Consider the following 12,441-nt stretch of genomic DNA (forward strand, 5'->3'; position numbering starts at 1 on the left):
AGACATATTTTTCAGGCTTTTTAGTCAATTTTAGCTGTTTTATTAGTTTTAATTTCATTAATTAATAATTTAATATTAATAAAATTAGCCCAATTTTTAGAGTTTTACAGTTAACATGTTCTTCCTGATGACAGATTTAATGTTCATTGCTGTTGTTGTTTTGGACGATGAATTCCCCCCCCATATAGCTTTGTTTAATGGAGGGGTAGGTTATTGATGTTCTTATGTAATTGTATTTATGGATTTTTAATTGTATCTCCTAATTTGTACGTTGTAAATTGCCTACAGCCTTTAGCATAGAGCCCGGTCACTGGCGTAGGTGGTACACAAATGTAATAAGCAGCAACACAAACAAACAAAGCAAACAACTTCAATTCTGTCCTATATGCATTTCTGCATAATGTGCAATTAGTCCCTGAGCTGATGGCTGGCAAGTAAGCTTGCAAGTAAGCATTTTTATGTAAGTAAGGACTGATCCACAGGAGCTATGCAATTATTATTATTATTATTATTATTATTATTATTATTATTATTATTATTGCTGCTGTTGCTGCTTTTTGAGGGGGTGTCAAAGAAGCATGCAATTAAATACTGTATATTTAAAATAACAATAAAGCACAATTTGATGCCATATTTTAAAAAAAGACAAATTTAGCAATTGCATCAGGGATAGTAAACCTATAGCACTCTAGATGTTGCCCAGCTCCTGTCAGCCCCAGGCAGCGTAGCCAAGGATCGTGGATGATGGGAGTTGTAGTCCCACCACATCTGGAGGGCAGCAGGTTGTCCATCACTTCATTGCATTAACAACCTCCAGGTTAGTATCAAACCTGCAAAGCATACAAAGAGCCCACTTCACTGGGTGCTAATGGGGGGAAGGGAGTTGTCTTGCAGCTTTTACAAAAGGTAGAGAGGAAGGCCCATCATCACCTTGTTCCATCACTTTGGGACTACTGTAGTAGAGGGCCCACCCACATCCTCGCGAAGCAAGGGCTTACGGAGCAGGACCTAAGCTTCTGCATGCAGATGAACTAAGGCCAAAGAGGTGGCCTCTATGGCATGTGAGTCCTAGGCCAAGAATGACTTGAAGGCAGAAGTGGGGAACCTATGACTCTCCAGATGTTGCTGGACTTCACCCCTAGCTATTGGCCATGCTACCTGGAGCTAATGGACTCCTGCAGCAACTGAACAGCCACAGGCTGCCTATCTCTGCTTTAAAGGTAAGTTTATTTCCACAAGTGTCTGCCTATGTACGAAGACACTCAACAGAGGCCCTTCTTCATGTGTGCTTGCCAACAGAGGCACAGTGGCTGGCTACTGGAGAAAGGGCTTTTCTCTCTGCTGGTTGTTTTGTGTTTGCTGTATTTCTGCTCTTTTCATGTTTCAGATGGCCTGGAAACCTGTTAAGGGTATAAATCCCTAAAACTGGCCTCTGAATACCTCTTGCTGGGAATCACAAGTGGGAAGAGCAGTGCTGGGTTCAGGCCCTGTTTGAGGGCTTCCATTGGCATCTAGTTGGCCACTGTGAGAGCAGAATGCTTGGCTAAATAGGCCTTTGGCTCCTTCCAGCTGAGCTCTTCTTAGATCTTACTTATGTTTCTTACATTAAATGTGGCCTGGAGCTACACTGGAATCCAATACAATTGCAACTGAATATGAAGATCAAACCTTTACATTCTTAAGGAAATCAGCCCTGAGTGCTCACTGGAAGGACAGATCATGAAGCTGAGGCTCCAATACTTTGGCCACCTCATGAGAAGAGAAGACTCCCTGGAAAAGACCCTGATGTTGGGAAAGATTGAGGGCACAAGGAGAAGGGGACAACAGAGAGGACGAGATGGTTGGACAGTGTTGTCGAAGCTACCAACATGAGTTTGACCAAGCTGCGGGAGGCAGTGGAAGACAGAAGTGCCTGGCGTGCTCTGGTCCATGGGGTCACGAAGAGTCGGACACGACTAAACAACAATAATGTTGATTCCTCCCAATATTGATCAGGAGATGAACAGAATAATTTTGCAACAGCTGAAATGCATTAATCATCTTCAAGGGCAGCCCCATGCAGAGGGTATTACAGTAAATCCTGATAGTTCACTTTCAGTTAGAAATGCATTATGTAGTTGCAGTCTGCTTCACATGTTCAAGGGCTAAACTATTTTGCACAAAACAGGTTTTGTCCCAGAGTCCTGGCGAGCTCTGGGCTAAAGCCAACTCAGATGTGCCATTTCTGATACAGCACAGTCCTCTTGCACAGGTACCACCTCAGAATCCACATGGGACCTGCTTGTTTGAAAGCCCTGTATGTATATGTTCATTTGTGTACACTCAGTAAAGGATAACTAATGTCATGGGCAGTAAGGGATCAGAGCAAGAGGCAGGTTTTTGGTTTTTTTTCTTATTGCTCAAGTAAATATTTGCACAGTAGAAAATTCAGTGGTCATTAAGGACATATTACCAGCAGTAGTGCCTAAGTGCTCTCATACAGATTATTGCAGCTGGTAATGATCAAAGTGTTTGGATGAGTAAACATTCACAGCCTATAGTAAAATGCCATTATTACAACCACTGTCAAACACAGGTAGCGGGTATGAGGATATGAAGCTGAAATTACAGAGGCCTTTGATCAGAGGACTCAAAAAAGAGCCTCGGGGGCATTCTCTCCATCAGAAATGATATGAACGGTGTCAGTTTCCAACTGGGGATCCTGGGACTGGATGTCCCAGTCGCATCTCTGATTGGAAAAGGCATTCTACCAATGCCTGGAGGGTGTGCATGGCCTTCTATTGCCCTCCAAGCTTTTTTGCAAATATTCAAACTGACTCTTTGCAGGAAGCTCAAGTCTTTGTGAGCATTTGCTCTGAATGTTTTCAAAAGCCCAATCCCTTCAGGGGCAAGGGACAAGACTCTCATAATCCTTAGCTGAGCATGCATAGAGGCCAGAGCCACTTCTAGGATACTTAGGGGGTAGGGGTTGGGTTCGTAACCAAGGTACTGCTGTTTGCGATTAATACAGCTAGTTTGGTCGTGTCTGCTGAGATCTGTAGTTGAGACTACTCATCTTTCATTAACAATTATGGCAAGCACATCTTGTGCCAGTCAGCAGGTTCTCATAAGAACTGGCCACAAACAGTTTTGCAATTAAGGCAGGACTGGAGAAAGAATACCCCAGCATAGATCTCTCCTTCAGTTCTTGGTACTGGTAGCTAGGATTGCTTTTAATCATAACTGAGAGATCAAGGGCATTAATTCTGCCTAAATAGCAGACTGTATTTCCTCCAGGCTGTTCTGAGGAACTAATTACATAGACTCCCAATTTGAGGAAATATAAAACAGTCTGCAAATTATTGTAATGTTGATTTGTTGGCAGCCCAAAACATGGCATATGGCTCTTCAGTATGGCACCACGCTGAACAGGCTGACTAGTGGAGCTCCTTACGCAAGGCAATGTCGTAAGTAACAGTCAGATGCTGCTTATAGAAATATATTTTGGGTCCGTTCCCTCCTAGCTTACATAAGAAACAAGGGGCATAGAGACTTTCCTCAAAACAAGGGGCAATGTCTGAAGAGAATTCAATACGCAGTTGTCAGATGTATCCATCGTTTTCCACGGTGAAGTTTCAAGGGAAACCAGTTCACAGGTGGGAAGCAGAAGACATCTGTGCAAGGTGGCAACTCACTGCTGCTGGCTTTGGTGTCACTGTTCCACCATCACACTCCTCACAAGAACAGTTCCTCATCTATATAGCTCTTAAGGCACCATTTGAATTTTTAATCACACAAGAAGTAGCCAACACTATGCCCTCTAGCTGTTGGACTCCCAAGTCCCTTCAGCCCCAGAGGGCATGGCCAATGGTTGGGAATGATGGGAGTTGGTGTTGAGCAGTATCTGGAGGGCACCGCAGAATGGGATGGAGGCAGCGGCACCAATCCAGGTTTCATTGAGGAGGGCTAAGAGGTTTGAGGGCAAAATATTGACAGCAAAGCTGAAGTGCTTGCTCTTGGATTGGCAAAATAACAACAAAGGCATTTGTATTATAATAGAAGGTAACAACAACAGAATATTATTGAAAATACAATATAGAGTAATTAAAACCAACAAAAGTCCAAAGAAAACTTTGCTTGCAGCAGAGATAACACCAACTATTTACAGCTCAGAATAAAACCAGCCTGAAACTGGCTGACAACGGAATTTAAAAGGCTGAGTGAACAAATAGTTCCCTCTCTAGTGTCAAAAAAGCTGCTGCGAAGGTCCCCCGTGAGCCTCCCTGAGGATGGTATTCCACAACCAAGGGCTACCACCAAAAAAGGTCCTATCTTTGGTAGCAACAAATCTCATTTCACTTAGCATGAGCACCTGGTACAGATCCTCCAAAGAAGATATTGAGGTTTTGGTATGCTTATGCAGGAGGAGGTAATCTCTCAGTTAACCTGTTCCCAAGTCATGTAGAGTTTTAGAGCTTAATATCTGCATTATAAACTGAGTCCAGAGTGATTGGGAGCCAGTGCAGCTGTTAAAGCAGAGGTAACTTTCATAATAACTGAAGTTGTTGTAGGTGACCCTGAGAAATAATCCTACGTGTTGTCCTGTCCTGATCACAGGTTGTGATGGATGCGTGAGAGATGCACGGACACTCAGTAGCAGCTAGGTGCAACAGGATCTTGGATAGCCCACTTGCTCTGACTAGGTACGAAGCTCAGGGCTCATCCACACTTCTGCTTGGCCTGCCACTCGCCCCCCCCCCCCAGGGAAAACTTGCTGTTCTCTGAGGAGCACAGTTCAGGGAGCTCTTGACTGATGGACTCCAGGAACTCCACAACTTGCACCACTGGCCTTCATTATCCAGCTGGTTCTTCCTCCTGTGTGAAGAGTCCCAGCTGCTGCTCAGGATCATGTCACCTGGACAAATGTCCCTTCCCTTCCCTGAAAATGGCACCCAGGGCTGAAGATGGAGTAGTCAGCCATCCATTCAACACAGGTGCCCAAAGGCCCGTTAACATACACAGATATCTGGGTTTAAATAGTGGCTCTTACATAAAGCCATTCACATGCTTTTCCTGCAGGCAGACAGCCATGTTCCTTATCCCATCCCAGTGGTCATAAACAAAAGAGACTACAGTACTCCGGTGGACATAAAGAAAGGTACCGTATTTTTCGCCCTATAGGACGCACTTTTTCCCCTCCAAAAATGAAGGGGAAATGTGGGTGCATCCTATGGGGCGAATACAGGCTTTCACTGAAGCTTGGAGAACGAGAGGCTCTCACTCTCCAGGGTTCAGGAAGCTCTGCGCAACCCTCTGGAGCCCGGTGCGAAGCCACCCTCCCGGGCTCCACGCAGCTCTGCGCGACCCTCTGGAGCCCGGCGCCAAGCCGCGCTGGCCTCCGGAAGGTCGCGCAGAGCTGCCTGCGCTCCCGGGCTCTGCGCAGCTCTGCCCAACCCTCCGGAGCCTGGCGCCAAGCCGCGCCAGCCTCCGGAAGGTCGCACAGAGCTGCCTGTGCTCCTGGGCTCCGCGCAGCTCTGCCCGACCCTCCAGAGGCTGGCGCCAAGCCACGCCGGGCTCCGGAGAGTCGCGCAGAGCTGCCTGCCCTCCCAGGGTCTGCGCAGCTCTGCATTCTGAAGCCTCGGGCGCGTTGAGGACCGCGCCCGGGCTTCGCACAGCTGTCCGCAAGCCTGGGGAGACCGGCGAGGCTCCCTAGGCTTGCGGACAGCAGGCTGCTCTGGGGGCTGGGGTCGGGGGAAGCTCGGGCTATAGGGCGAAAAATACGGTATTTCCTGAGCATGACAGAATGCTAAGTTGAAGGCTCAACCATCTCTTTCCTTAAAAGTCATACAGCTGTCCTTGATAACAATTCAGTGTGAGACAATGAACAGCCCTTCGGCATTCCTGTATGATTTGAAAGAGCCTCGGGTGCAAGCAAGCTACTTCAAGCAACAGAGCAGCTTTCCCCAACTTGGTACCCTCCACATGTTTCAAACTAAAGCTTCCATCAGCCACAGCCAGCATGGCTGTGTAGCAAAAGCAAAATTATACCCAAGTTCCCAAACAAACTCAGGTGAAGTGACCTGCTCTGTAACTAACTGAAGATGCAGCTTGTTTGCCAGTGTCCTTTGCTAGACACACCCCATGGGCCAGTTATGGCAGCTACTTCAGGGGGGACTGTCAAGAGATAATAGTATAAAGTCTGCTTTGCTTTAGAGGGCACCATCCCAGTGTCCTCATCTGCTCCTTCTTGGTGTCTGATGGTTGGCAGGTGGAAGCTCTTGTATTGTGACAGGAAGCAGGGCTTCCTCATCTTCTGTTTGGCCCTCTGATAACTGGCAATAGTCATTTCCGAGCTGAGCTTTCTCATCACACATTCAAGGCCAGCCAGGGGCATAGCAGGATTACATAACTCTTCTCCGAGAATCTTAAATTCCGGGAAAGAGGAAACAATGCATGGCTGACTCTGCCTCTCTCTGTGCTAAAGGTGACTGAGTGCACAGTGTCCAGGGGAGGATAATCTGCTCTTGCCACCTGCACTCCTATCCTTTCACATGCCTTTCACAGTACAAGGGTTGATGTTGACTCTGAACTGTTCTGTTTGTGCAACCCTACCAGCTGGACACCCGAGTGCTATGTTGCCTAAACGGCAACTAGGGGTAAGTGTAAAAGCAATAGATATAAACATGCTGTTGAGCAAAGGAGTAAGTCAGATGGCAGCTGCAACTGCTTGCAAGCTCATACCCTCATGTCACCCATACATATTTTTTGCAAGATGAGGGTTGCCCAATAGCAAATGGGGGCCTGTGTGCCCACGAAAAGGAGAAGCAATATGATACTAAAGGTAGTGTCGCTTCTTGCTATTCTGCCAGCTTCTACTGGCAGAGACCACAGAGAGGAAGCACCCATCTGGAATCAAATTTATCATCCGCAAACACTTGGAGGCCTGGTGCTAGCTGGCAAAAAAAGAAACCCACACCACAGTCTGAATGGGACTAGCTACAGAAAAGCACCCTGAGGATATGAAAGCAAGCAGGCCTACCTGGGAGCAGGTGAAGAACAAAATCCATCTGCACCCCAAATATTCAGGAGGTTTTCAGTTCCCAGTTGGGCTAGTGGCAACAATATATTTAACCAGTAATCCCATCTGTCCAGATCTGGTCAAAGGCAGCTCTCCACAATGCTCTGTGAAAGGACAAAGTGATAGAAATGTGAGAGCAGTATCCTGCCATATTGGATACATTTTTGTGCTGCCTGGTTTAAACCTCCTTAAAACCTGGTTTAAAGCTCACATTTTTGTTGCATTAGATGGTGATGTCTCTTTTAAATACCTTTCCGTCTATGGAGGTAAAAGGCTCCACTCTGGCAATTAACTTGGAAAAGGAGAGACCAGATTTATCATGATTTTTATGAGGCCTGTCCGCCTTGAACCATTTGGCATGAGAGAGATATCTCCTCTTGATCTGGGCAATAGTTATGCCTCTCTGTTTTGATAAGAAAGTTGAAGTCCAGACTACAATTAAAGAAAGAACTAGGATCTTGGTATAAAACATAAATAGAGGGCTGTTTTTTGTTTTGTTTTGATGGAGGGGTAATAATACAGAAGGTGATTAGAGAGAAACAATCAGAAGTCAGAAAAAGTCTGAACTGCCATCAGCTGCCAAGAGAGTTTTTATATATGGGCGTGCAGATAAAGAGAGTGAGAAAGAGTTGGGCTATGTACACATAAGTCTGGCTCCAGCACACTCCCACTGCTAGTGTTTGAAGCCAATTACATACGAGGGAGGCCATAGTCCATATGTATCCTGTAGTTTCTCAGTGTTATCATTGTAATTAATAGTTTCATAAATTTCATGTCCAGGTTAGACTTAGAGATACACAGTTTGGCTGAAGGCATAATTTTCATCATGGGCTTTCGGAAAGCTGTTCATTGGCTTGCTTAAAAGATGCACTGATAAGATGCACTGATTTAGCTATCTCCCAAGTCTTCTTATTGTGCCTGATTACCTCATTAGAATTCAAAGCTGTCACATTATTCCTGGTCATACAGAGATTCCTCTAGCTGCATTAAGCAGTTAAAATTGCAAATCTTGCACCTGTAGGCAAAACCATGAAACCATTGCCAGCAAAACATCTCCTTGAGATTGGAAGGGGTTAACAAAATCCTGTTATAAAACAGTAAATTCTAAATGTGCATTTAAAGGCATATGACTCAGAATTATTATTTTTTTTAAAAAAGAGGAAGATTGTTTCAGTTTGAGTTGGACACATTTCTGTTTATATCTCTAAGCTTCCTTCAGAATTAAAGAAATTGCGATCCTCCACAAAAAAACCTGTCATTCCAGAAAAATGCAGCTGGTGATAAATGTTTCCATCACTGGTGAGTTACAGAATCAAAAAATTAATAACAGAAGCAAGGATGTCCTTTCCAATCCCTGCATATGATCTGAATTTTCTTTTCAGTTCCATCTGTCATTACTTCACTCCCACCTTGGGGGTATTCTTGTCCCTGGAAGAGAGTCCAGTGCTATACCTAATCCTTATCTCCCCCCCCCCCCAAAAAAAAATATTATATTATAAAGTTCAAATCAAATCTGAAAAAATATAATCTGAAGCATTTCTATTTTTAATATATTTTATTATTAACACTTAAAAAGGACAACAGCACTATTAAATCAGAGCACAAAAACACTAAACATACTAAAGGGGGTGGGAATGAAAACAGTCACCGGAATGACTCTGTGGAAAACCAAGGTAAGTACAAAGCAGGGAAGGAAGCATAAGGCAATAAATAAAAAGGAGGAACATGGTCTTCCTAAACAGGGTCAGGTGAAGAAGGCATGATGTGGACCAGTCAATGTCATAGGTATTGCCAGATAAAATCATATTTCACTGAGATAAGTGGTTTCATATGTTGTTTGTTCATGTGTGCCACAAAAGCCCTCCAACTGGCAGCGAAGCCCACCGGTTTAGCAATTCCCTTCAAAACCTTAAGATGATGGGTTAATTTTTTGGAGACAGCTAGTAACTAAGCTTCCTTACACCAGCAGTTCACATTAATAACAGAAACACCCTTCCGTCCCTGTGTTATGAGCAGTTGGTTGCAACTAAAAGGAAAATTACCAGATGTTTTAAAGGGAGGTCAACATTAATTCCTGAGAAAATAGAGAGAAGACACAATTCGGGTGCCAATAGCACCACATCCCCTCCAAAAGTCCAAATATTTGTATTCTGAATATGTGCTAGTGGTGCAGCTGTATAGTACCCTTTATCGACTGTTTTGAGGGAATTCCTTTGAATATAGGCTGGTGCAGAGGAAAATGTACCAGATTTTATCCTGAACAATTCCATCCAGGATCTCACCCAACTCTGCTTCCCACGCCAAGCGTAAATCAGAAAAGGAGGGGAACGGCAAAACTAGTAACAATGAGTAAAAATGAGACACTAGCAATTTCATATAATTATTGGGGGGGGGAATACCCCAGCTTCCATGGAAGTAGAGGTCGGGTTGCTGGGCATTCTCTGCTGGATTAGGTATAAAGTGTAGCAACTGGAGTATTTCTAGTTGACCCTTAGATCAGGGTAATAGAATTATGTATAAAGAGGTTTTCACTTGTAGATGTGAACTACAGAGAGCACCAAAGTCTGCTGCATATGCGCAAGGAAGAGGAAATATGTTCACCACCAGTGAATGATGTTGCAGGCCCTATTTGGTAGGTACCACAATGGCCATAAATGCATCTCAAATTTCGGGAGTTAGTGTCAGCATTTTCCAGGTATCACCCAAGGTGTTATAGGAGTTTATACAAAATAAGTTTTACCAGAGGCTAAAGTGGGGCAAAGAAGATGTATGCCAAGCAATTATACATCTGCACGTGTTTGAAAAATCACAACTCCCCACTGTGGAGTACAATGACCTCATAAAAGCTGTATAATTGACTTTCTTCTAGCTTATGAGTTGACTACCTTAAAAAACAGGCATGTTGATCTTTGGAAGTCAGCTCCCACACAATGATGCATCTCCATTATAGGTATGCAGAGCAAATACATACAAGGTTTATAATATTTGAATAATGTTATCAAACACGATACAATATCTGGCTGGTTGGTCTCTTTAATTATCCACTGCAAAGTTTCAGAAGTTCTAATGGATGGTAAATATTTGCTTTCTTTAAAAAAATGTTACAGCGAAGCTTCTGAAGTGTTGTGCCTCCACACACCCTCTTTCTTGCATATATATATTCTTCAGTATTACCTGGTGCACGGGAAATTGTGCAATGCATTCCCTCTGGCCATTGCAGGAGCTTAATGGCTATGAGTTCCAGCCACTTTCTTTGCCCTGACGTTGCTTTATTGTTCGGAACGTCCCAAAAAAACATGGATCCAGGTCTCTTGCAGTGAACAACTAGTGGAGCAGACACAGTTGAGGCTTAATTTGTGCCAGGACTCAGCTGGGCTCGTCCCTGCCATCTTTTCAATGACAGAATGCAGTCTTTGAAACGTCAGATCCATGAGACTTACTTCTGAGTAAACACAGTCAAGGCTGGGCTGTGTGCCACCTGGCTAGAAGAGCTTCCAGGAGAGAGGCTTAAAAGCCTTTTCGTGTGTCATATGCCGTCTGTGCTGCAGTTTGTTGTGACGTTTTTCTCTGGAAGGCTCCTTGCTGGTGTTTCTCCACCCGCCAGTTCCCATTTCTTTCCAGCCACTCGTCAATGGGTCTGCTAAGCCCATCATCATTCTTCCTCACTACTGTGTTCCTTAACTGCTGGCTTCCTGCCAACCTCGTTTTAAAGCTTTTCGCCTGCTTTTTTCCTCATTTCCCTTTACACCCCAACTTCCTTCCTGTCTTCCGCAATAGCTTGTCTGCTGTTTAAATTTTCTTCTCTGTCCTTCCCTCACTCCCATCTCTGTGGTTTCTGTTGTATTTCTTCCTGTGCCTAGAAAGGTCTCATCCTCCACTTTATCCTCTCTAACCTTTAAGCCCCTGCCTCAACATTCACTTTCCTAACTCACCTCAGATCGTCTCAGTGTACCTTCACCCAGAGCCACCCCAGTCATCAGGAGAACTGAGACAAAGGTGCAGGGGGTGGCCAATCGATGTCCCCTTGGTTCTCCTCTTGCTTTCCTCACTTCTGTCCTGGGCTTGCAAATGCAGCAAGAACCTTAAGCTTAAGTAAAGTTTAAGTTTAAGTGTAAATAAAATGTCGAATTTACTTCCAAAATGCCTTTCTCTAATGAAGGAGCCCTGTTGGCTCTTTCTCAGACCAGTTTCTCCAAACCAGTTTCTCCAATCTCAAATTCAGTTCCCCATTTTCCCACAGCAGTTTGCAACTTTTTCTTTTTTAAAAAAAAACACCTCATAAAAATTCACCAGCACTTTAATCTGGACTTCTACATGGGTGGCGCTGTGGGTTAAACCACAGAGTCTAGGGCTTGCTGATCAGAAGGTCGGCGGTTCGAATCCCCGCGACGGGGTGAGCTCCCGTTGCTTGGTCCCTGCTCCTGCCAACCTAGCAGTTCGAAAGCACGTCAAAGTGCAAGTAGATAAATAGGTACCACTTCGGCGGGAAGGTAAATGGCGTTTCCGTGCATTGCTCTGGTTTGCCAGAAGCAGCTTAGTCATGCTGGCCACATGACCCGGAAGCTGTACGCCAGCTCCCTCGGCCAATAAAGCGAGATGAGCACCGCAACCCCAGAGTCATTCACGACTGGACCTAATGGTCAGGGGTCCCTTTACCTTTACCTTTGCTAAATATACACAATTTTGTAAATAAAATTTCCCCTAATGTAAAGCATTTGTCTCTGTTTTCACTAAGACATGCATTTCTATGTGTACTTTACACATTTTTGTACCCATTACTTGGCTGGAGAAATTGCAGAAATTCAGAGAAGTGCAAATTTCACATGATATCCTTGTCCCAGTTCATGTACTCGTTTGGAAAGTGTGAATTAGTTAGGTTTGCCTTTAAATGTGAAGTAAATCAAATTAGGAAGGCATAGAGCAGCTCTGAAACAAATCAGGCTGCTTCCAAATACTAAAAATTCAAATAAAAATAAAATATTATGGCTGTTGCATACCCTTAGAAGAATGAAATGAAATGTATTGTTATGAAATCCATTAAAATATTATGGCACTGGCTTTTTAATCAGTCCCAGGCAGTTTAAAGGTGAGTTAATCTGGAGTCATTCCAATGCAGAGCAAAGGGAGAAATTACATAAATTTGCAAAAGATGCCAAGGTTACCATCTGGTTTGAATAACTGCATTGTGGCCAGGCACTTCTGCCTTGCAGAATTTCTTCACAAAAGTATTTTGTTTTGGTTTTTTAAAGCGCACACTCTATTACGTAATTCTAATTTTAAGGGGAAAGGACACTGGGCAAACTGGAAACTAGGAAATCCTGCTGAACATTTTTCAAAAACATGGTAAAAAACACCTTTTTCCACTGCAAATTTAACTAAATTAC

This window comes from Podarcis tiliguerta, assembly GCF_965153285.1.
Source record: "Podarcis tiliguerta genome assembly, chromosome: 4".
NCBI classification, from domain to species: Eukaryota; Metazoa; Chordata; class Lepidosauria; order Squamata; family Lacertidae; genus Podarcis; species Podarcis tiliguerta.